The sequence below is a fragment of the Mus pahari genome, unplaced genomic scaffold (assembly GCF_900095145.1).
Source record: "Mus pahari unplaced genomic scaffold, PAHARI_EIJ_v1.1 scaffold_7310_1, whole genome shotgun sequence".
NCBI classification, from domain to species: Eukaryota; Metazoa; Chordata; class Mammalia; order Rodentia; family Muridae; genus Mus; species Mus pahari.
The window spans coordinates 3,037-12,591 of NW_018393229.1; the positions used below are offsets into that span (position 1 = coordinate 3,037).

The window sequence follows — 9,555 nt, forward strand, 5'->3', positions numbered from 1 at the left end:
CATGCCCAGTAAGAGACTGCCAGCCTGTGGGCATGTCCTATGGATGACTCACAGGCAGTGTCTGTATTCCTATAAATGATTTGCATGCTGTGGGGATCCCATTTGTATGAATGACAGGTGGTGGGCACTTTTTATGGCTGGTGTACAAGTTGTTGGCCTATCCCATACATGACTGACTGTTTGGGGCATTTACTATAATGAATGACAGGCTGTTAGCATTTCTTATGGATTATTGACAGGTTGTGGGTATTATCTATGAATGATTGACAGGCTATAGTTCTGTCTTCTGTTGATTGTCCGGCTATAGGTGATTCCTACAGATGACTGACAGGTTGTGGGAATGTCATGTGGATGACTGACAGGTTGTGAACATTTCCTGTGGATAAAGAGACTGTGAGCCTCTCCTGGTGATGATTGAAGGGATGTGGGCTTTTTTCTATTGATGGACAGGCTTTGGGCATTTTCTGTGAATGATTAAAATGTTGAGAGCATTGCCAACAGCTGATTGAAAGACTGTGGGCATTGCTTTTGTAGGTTGGACAGGCAGTGGGCATGTCCTACACATGACTGACAGGCCTATGGATTATTGCCAAGATGTGCGCATGTTCTAATCTTGGATGAGAGGCTGTAGGCATTTCCTATGATTGACTGACCCCCTGTAGGCTTGTCCTATGGTTGACTGATAGAATGTAGGCTTCTCATATGGAAGACTGAGAGGTTGTTAGCATGTCTTGTGGATGATTGACTGGCTATGTGTTTACTGTGGAATTTTTAGGCTGTGTGTCTCTTATTCCTGACTGAGATGATGCAGGCATTACCTGTAGATGTCTGACATGCTGTAGGTGTTTCCTATTAACATAGTATGTGTTGCCTGTGCCCTGGACAACTCTCTACTTGCCCTTGGGGGTTTGCAGTGAGTTGGCACAAAGTCAACAACACAGACTCTGGGAGCAGGTGAGAAACACTGCCGCAAGCTCTCTGAACACTGCTACAAAGTCCTTCAATACCCTCCATCCACACCCACATTAGTCCCAAGAAAGCATCTATTCTCAACAGCAGTGCCCAATTGGCTGGCATTGTTTGTACCAGCAATTCATGTTCTCTCAGGCTGTTCTCAATTAGGTCCTCTTGTAGGAGATGCTTTTTTGGCTGCATGGCCCCCAGCATTTACATAGAGGCAGCCCTACCATTCTTGCTACATATCCATCATTTTGTTTTTAGATTTTGACAGCCTAGTGAGAGCTAGGATGCCATTGCCTCAACATTGTTGCCCCCACAGCAGAGGATTCCAGGTATACTGGAATGTGCCTGTCTTAGGTTGTCCTGTCTTCCAGGATCTTACCCGTCATTGACTACCATCCCTCAATGAGATATTACTCCAGAGGCATGTCACACAAAATGGAGATGAGGATCAGCCTACATGGTAGTCTCATGGATATCTGTCATGCATGCTTTGATCACTTCCTTAGGGGGGCACAATTGGAATTTTTGAGAGCCATCAGAACCTGGAGGGTTACCTTATTTATGGAAAACTGCCTAGAGATATGCTGTGCAAGATACTTAAACAAAATAATTATTAGTATGACAATTTCTCCCATAATAGCATAAGTGGATATCTACAAGGGGTCAAATAGCCTCTTAATATTGTCCTAGTAAAGAGACACCACTCTTTAGGAGAGTAAAGGGTGCAAATCAAGACATTTAGAGGGGCCACAAAAATCCCAATTGTTGATCATAGAGTCATATTGGAATCAAATGGGATCCCTATTAATGTAGGGAGTAATATTGGAAGCATCATATGAAGTAAACATCTGCATACCAAGTGTGAGGGTAGAGGATAATGTTGTGGAGTTGCTGGCAATTTTACACCTCCCCATCACATAGACCCATCTGCTTTGATTTGATTAAGTAGGCATACATGACAAAATCTGGCCGCAGCTTTTGCTACAAGTGTACTCATCAGAGTTTATAGGACAATAATAGATTTCCCAAGTGTAGTTATGCTGTGGATAATATTAACCATCTCTACCCTAATTTCTTTTTTTTTTTCAATTTTTATTAGGTATTTACTTCATTTACATTTCGAATGCTATCCCCAATGTACCCTATACCCTCCCCACCCCTGCTCCCCTACCCACCCACTCCCCCTTCTTGGCCCTGGTGTTCCCCTGTACTGGGGCATATATAGTTTGCAAGATCAAGGGGCCTCTCCTCCCAATGATGGCTGACTAGACCATCTTCTGCTGCATATGCAGCTAGAGAAACGAGCTCTGGGGNTACTGGTTAGTTCATATTGTTGTTCCTCCTATAGGGTTGCAGCCCCCTTCAGTTNCTTGGGTACTTTCTCTAGCTCCTCCATTGGGGGCCCTGTGTTCCATCTGATAGCTGACTGTGAGCATCCACTTCTGTGTTTGCCAGGCACTGGCATAGCCTCACAAGAAACAGCTATATCAGGGTCCTTTCAGCAAAATCTTGCTGGCATACGCAATAGTGTCTGCGTTTGGTGGCTGATTATGGGATGGACCCCTGGGTATGGTAGTTTCTGGATGGTCCATCCTTTCATCTTAGCTCCAAACTTTGTCTCTATAACTCCTTTCATGGGTATTTTGTTCCCTATTTTAAGGGGGAATGAAGTATCCACCTGTTGGTCTTCCTTCTTCTTGGTTTTCTTGTGTTTTGCAAATTGTATCTTGGGTATTCTAAGTTTCTGGACTAATATCCACTTATCAGTGAGTGCATATCTAGGGACTTCTTTTGTGATTGGGTTACCTCACTAAGGATGATACCCTCCAGGTACATCCATTTGTCCACGAATTTCATAAATTCATTGTTTTTGATAGCTGAGTATTATTCCATTGTGTAAATGTACCACATTTTCTGTATCCATCCCTCTGTTGAGGGACATCTGGGTTCTTTCCAGCTTCTGGCTATTATAAATAAGGCTGCTATGAACANAGTGGATCATGTGTCCTTATTACCCGTTGGAACATCTTCTGGGTATATTCTCAGGAGAGGTATTGCTGGATCTTCCAGTAGTAGTATGTCCAATTTTCTGAGGAACTGCCAGACTGATTTCCAAAGTGGTTGTACAAGCTTGCAATCCCACCAGCAATGGAGGAGTGTTCCTCTTTCTCCACATTCTTGCCAGAATCTGCTGTCCCCTGAATTTTATCCTAACATTCCTTTATTCATCATTTTCATTTTCCCACTTATTTTAAGGAAAAGCTATAGTCCAGCATTAGATATATTCTAATTTCATGGAGGATTCTTTGGCACAATTGATGCACCGTATGATCATTATCTCTATTAAGAAGTTATTTTTCAAATTTTGTCATAAAAACGTGAAAACATTTTATTCTATGTACAATAATGTACACAAATTTAAATAGGTCACCAAAGAGACCAGAAGTAATTAAAGAGGTATATTTACAGTAGCACATCACAGTAAACGGACAATCGTTCAGAGTTTCAACATCAATACTGCTTTTGTGCTTGCTCACACACTGACGTGAAGCGTATTACTCCGTTTCGGATGAACTGAATTTTAAATAGATACATCAATGATCAGTAAATGCTACTTTAATCAGTGTCATCATTAAATTCTGCTGCTGCTTCTGCTGTGCCTGTGTACTAAATCCCTCTGTTTCTTTCTCTTTGAACATCATCATCACAGTCTGTACTGTCATCCTCATCCAATTCTTTGTCAGATCCAGCAGCATCTTCTCTTAAAGCTTCCTCTGTGTTTGGATTTTCATTGGGTGCAATAAATCTGTTGTTGTTAGATACATTTGAGTTATCCTTGATCTCGTCTTCGATGTACACTTTCTGATGGCACATTGGACAAGTATCTTGAATGTGCAGCCATTTCCGAATGCAGAGTGCATGGAAATAATGGCTACATGGTGTTATATGAGCAGATGTTGTGAACTCATGATAGCAGATCACAAGACATCATCTATTTCTTGCAAGTGGGTCCCTTTTATCTCAGGAAGTGAATTAATATTCTTAACAGCAGTTCTACGATTCATGAATGTCTTCCAGCCATTTTTTACTTGTAACTAGATGTTAAAATATGCATGTAGGCATATCATACAAGCCTGAAGTTTTCTTCCTGACTCAAACATCATGGTATAGGCCCCATTCCCAAACATTACTACTCCAAATTTAAATTTGATAATATTGCCTGTGGAACGAACAAAGCAGACATAGTCATCAAGCATTTCCCAGAGGACGTTATAGTAGCCATCAATCATGAACAGCATGTAGACAGTGAGGGAGACGATTACCTTCAAGCAGAGTGCCACACAGAAGGCTGTAACTGCAAACAGCCATGTATTTAGTGCATAGAGATGCCAAAGGATGTAACTGAGGAAGACAGGGAGAATGAACATGCAAGCAGAGACAAACAGCACAGGGAAGTGTCTATGGAAAGATGACACATGGGAGGCACTGAGAGACATTAATACGGGGTCTGTCATCCCATGGATGAAATGCAGGACTGCAGTTAATAAAAGGCACATGTTTCTACTTAAGCGAATAAGTCTCTCTTCGAGTCTCAGCCTACTTAAACCAGTCTGAAGAGCCAAAATGAAAAATAAAGCAGGAGCTGCAAAGCCAAGCCACCTGTCATCTTCTTCAGTTGATCCAATAAAGGCCAATATTCCAAGGCCAAATAATGGGCTATTGAAGAAATTAAAGCACTCATGCCTAGTACAGTTAGTGTAGAATCACACCTACTAATTATTATATTACAAATGTCGTCCCAGAAATCATCACAAGAAATAAAGAAGGACTCAGTTTCATTTGCCATCCTTAAAATGTACATTGACACTGTAGCCTTAGCTGTAATTCTTGTTAGCCAGAAGACCCGAAGTATGTCTCGGAAACGAATCCTCTTCCATGTGTCCTCCATCAGTAACTGTAATCCATAAATTCGGTACATATGCCTCACTAACAAGTAAACATACCTACTAGAGTAGTAAAACCACTTAAGTTTCACTGCCAAGACAAGCACTGTGTTGTTGGAGACCAGGCTGAGATAAACCAGGCCTTTGACAGCTCTCACCTAATAGCCAAATGGTCCTTTGTTAAGGGTTGTGTCACTCCCTCATTCCCAAGGTTGCTCTAATCTCTCTCCACCCAATTCTACCCTGGGAATCATTTGATCTCTGCCCTGAGATGACACCTGGGGCTGTCAAAAGGTATCCGGCATTCTGGAGTTGCCCAAAACAAACACCTTGGAAGACCTGGACTTCAGAGACAAGCCGCCCTGTGTTCCAGAGCAGCAGCGTCAAGATTCTGAGATTAATCACAAGAAGTTTCACACTTGAAGTTAGCGTTCCCCCATTTGTCCTTTGCTCTGTTTCTTTTGATCATGTTTTAACCCCTCCCTATCTCCTCTCCCTGTATGCCTTAAAAACTGGGCTTTTAGCCTTCAATAAATGAGACCGTGACAAAAAGCCATCCGTTGCATGGTCTTCCCCCCCCCCTCTCTCGCCTGTTCCCCCTTTAGGGTTGATCCCCCTCAGACCCACTGAATAACTTGTCCCGCGGGCCGGGGAAACTGTGTTATATATGAGAATCAAGGAAGACATGAGCACTAATGTCTGTCTGATGTGTAATGGCAGCTCTGTGATTAAGCTCATTTTAGGAGCCAAGATAGCCAAAATCATTAACTGTGAATAGATGGACTGAATCTGGAGAAATATGACATATCCAATTCCAAAGGTTAGCTGTAAAACCGTGAGTGCAATCCACAGTGAGGGCCCTTTCCGAGGAAGCAACTCAATTCCAAATGCTGACATGTTGTAGGCACCATAGAAGTCAATGTGCAAAGCAACATAATAACTCACCAACACTGAAGTTGCAGCTAATAGAAAGGCTGAGCTGTACATGTAAAACTTGAAAAGTGATCGCTGTGACATGATCAGAACAATACTGGATGCAACTATACTGGGGAGCTGGAGAAAGATCTGAAGCCCAATGCAGAACCAGCTTTGGCTGGAATCGTAGTAGGAGTTGAAGATGGAGTCCTTCGAGCATCGCCCAGACTTGCTGCTTGGCCATCCGCACCTGCTGCTGTGGGGGCCCCACCGCCACCATGAGCCGCTGCCACACTGGGGCTGGGCAGGCCAGCAGGGCAGGTCAGGGTAGGGCAGGCGATGTCCGGGGCCACTGCCGGGGTGGGCACCCTGAAATGATTAAGTAGTTCCATTGTCAGTCTTGAGTGCCCAAGGCTCTCCCATTACCAGCATTGCTGATTTCATGGCCTTAATGGCATGGGAGAACTTTTCACCTGTCATGGCCACCGCACATATGAAGGCTGAGCATGAATCCACCATATCATGTACATACCTAAGATTACCAAAGACTAAAGGATAATGGTTGACACCATTTGTGAGATTGCATTACTAAACCTCAAAACACACATTGAACCCTACACAATAATAGTGGGAGACTTCAACACCCCACTTTCACCAATGGACAGGTCATTGAAAGAGAAACTAAACAGAGACCCAGTGGAACTAAAAGATGTTATGAATCAAATAGATTTAACAGATATCTGCAGAACATTTCACCCCAAAACAAAAGATTACACCTTCTCAGCACCTTATAGTACCTTCTCCAAAACTGACCACATAATTGGTAACAAAACAACCCTCAACTTATACAAGAAGATTGAAATACTACCAACTGTTACAAGAAGATTGAAATAATACCGTGCATCATCCTATCAAATCATCATGGCCTAAGGCTGGTCTTTAATAACAGCAAAAATAACAGAAAGCCCACATACATGTGGAAACTGAACAATTCTCTACTCAACGATAAGTTGGTCAGGGAAGAAATAAAGAAAGAAACTAAAGATTTACTGGAATTTAATGAAGATCTTGACACACCATGCCCAAACTTATGGGAAACAATGAAAGCAGTGCTAAGAGAAAAATTCATTGCACTAAGTGCCCTGGTAAAGAAACTGGAGAGATCTTACACTAACAACTTAACAGCACACCCGAGAGCTCTAGGACAAAAAGAATCAGCCTCACATAAGAGTAGATGACAGGAAATAGTCAAACTCAGGACTGAAATCAGCCAATTAGAAACAAAGAGAACAATACAAAGAATAAACAAAACCAGAAGCTGGTTCTTTGAGAGAATCCACAAGACAGACAAACTTCTAGCCAAACTAACTAAAGGGCCCAGAGGCAGTATCCAAATTAGCAAAAAGGGAGAAGTAACAACAGAAATTGAAAAAAAAACATCATATCCCACTACAAAAAGGCTATGCTATACAAAACTGAAGAACCTGAATGAGATGGATGGTTTCCTAGAGAGATGCCACATACCAAAGTGAAGTTAAGAGCAGTAAATGGTCTGAACAGGCCCATGTCACACTAGGAAATAGAAGAAGTCATTAAAAACCTTCCAAAATACCAAAGTTAAGTCAAGAGAGGTAAACGATCTGAATAGGCACATGTTACACAAGGAAATAGAAGTCATTAAAAACCTTCCCCCCTCCCCCCCAAAAAAGCCCAGGACCAAATGGATTTAGTGCAGAATTCTACCAGACCTTCAAAGAAGACCTGATACCAGTATTCCTCAAACTATTCACAAAACAGAAACTAAAGGAACACTACCTAAATTCATGCTATGAAACTGCAATTAATTAATCTGACACCTAAATCAGACAAGGATCCAACCAAAAAAAAAGGACTTCAGACCAATCTTGCTTATGAATATTGATGCAAAAAATACTCAATAAAATTCTTGCAAACCGAATCCAAGAACACATCAAAACCATCATTCACCAAGATCAAGTAGGCTTCATCCCACATATGCAAGGTTAGATCAATATAGGAAAATCCATTAACTCCATCAACGTAATCCACTATATAAACAAACTAAACGAAAAAAAAAATCACATGATCATCTCCTTAGATGCAGAAAAGGCATTTGACAAAATACAACACCCCTTCATGTTGAAAGTATTGGAGAGATCAGGAATTCGAGGCCCATAACTAAACATAATAAAAGCAATTTACTGCAAACCAACAGTCAATATCAAATTAAATGGAGACATGCTTGAAGCAATTCTACTAAAATTGGGGACAAGACAAGGATGCCCATTCTCCCCATATCCAAAAAGACATTAATGGGATACAAGTTGGCACAGAAGAAATAAAGGTATCACTATTTGCACATGATATGGGAGTATACATAAATGACCCCAAAAATTCTACCAGAGAACATTGCCAGCTAATAAACAACTTCAACAAAGGGGACAGATTTAAAATTAACTAAATTAAATAATTCAGTAGCCTTACTTTATTTAAATGAAAAATAGACTAAGAAAGAAATTAGGGGAACAATTCCCTTCGTAATAGCCACAAATAATATAAAATGTCCTGGGGTAACTCTAACCAAACAAATAAAAGACCTGTATGACAGTAACTTTAAGACTATCAAGAAAGAATTCAAAGAAGATCCCAGAAAGTGGAGAGATCTCTCATGATCATGGATTGGCAGAATTAACCTAGTTGAAATGGCCATTCTAACAAAGGTGACCGACAGATTCAACTCAATCTCCATCAATATTCCAACATAATTCTTCATAGACCTGGAAAGAGCAATTCTCAAAATCATCTGGAAAGGCAAAACAACTCCAGATAGCCAAAACAATTCTTAATAAAAGAATGGCTTGGGGAATCACAATTCCTGACCTCAAGCTGTACTACAGAGCAATAGTGATAAAAACTGCATGGTATTGGTACAGAGATAGACTTCAATAAACAGTGCTGGTCTAACTGACTATATGTAGAAAAATGAAAATAGACNCATATTTGTCACCTTGCACAAAGGTCAAGTCCAAGTGGATCAAGGACCTTAACATAAAACCAGATACACTGAATCTAATAGAAGAGAAAGTGGAAAAGAGGCTTGAACTCACTGTCACAGAGGGAAATTTCCTAAACAGAACTCCAATGGCTCAAGCTCTAAGATCAAGAAGTGATAAATGGGACCTCATAAAACTGGAAAGCTTCTGTAAGGCAAAGGACATAATCAATAGGCCAAATCGGCAACCTACAGATTGGGAAAAAAGTCTTCACTAACTCCACATCCGATAGACAACCAATATCCAAAATATATAAAGAACTCAAGGAGCTAAAAACACCAAACAATCCAATCAAAACAATGGAATATAGAACTAAGCCGAGAATTCACAACAGAGGAATCTCGAATGGCTGAGAAGCACCAAATAAATGTTCAAAGCCCTTAGTGATTAGAGAAATGTAAATCAAAACGACCCTGAGATTCCAACTTACACCAGTCAGAATGGCTAAGATCAAAACTTCAGGTGACAACACATGTTGGAGAGGATGTGGAAAAAGAGGAACACTCCTCTATTGCTGGTGGAATTGCAAACTGGTACAACCACTCTGGAAATCAATCTGGAGGTTCCCAGAAAATTGTAAATAGAGCTACCTGAAGACCCATCTATACCACTCTTGGGAATATACCCAAAAGATGCCCCACCATGCCACAGGGGCACCTGTT

At 41.1% G+C, this 9,555-nt stretch overlaps 1 pseudogene; it reads right to left on the minus strand.

The window, feature by feature from the left end:
* Window positions 1–3,579: 3,579 nt before the first annotated feature.
* On the minus strand, window positions 3,580–6,102 carry LOC110315427 (annotated as a pseudogene).
* Window positions 6,103–9,555: the final 3,453 nt, after the last annotated feature.